We start from the raw sequence: 237 nt of genomic DNA on the forward strand, positions 1-237 counted from the left end.
TGAAATTGATGCCTCTAGCCTTGTCACTTTCCTGCAGTTTAGTCTTACTAATATTCGATTAGTATGGAAGCAGAGAGTTATTTAAAAGCCATTTCTCGATAGTGAAAATACTTAAAAATAGTGTACTTTAGTTTTTTTTTCTATATATATAAAAGATTTCACATCATAATGCGGTAGATGTCAAGTGGACACTGTGCTTAAGTCATACGAATCCAGGATTAAACAGCGGTGGCTGCA

This window comes from Scyliorhinus torazame, chromosome 3, assembly GCF_047496885.1.
Source record: "Scyliorhinus torazame isolate Kashiwa2021f chromosome 3, sScyTor2.1, whole genome shotgun sequence".
Classification (NCBI taxonomy): Eukaryota; Metazoa; Chordata; class Chondrichthyes; order Carcharhiniformes; family Scyliorhinidae; genus Scyliorhinus; species Scyliorhinus torazame.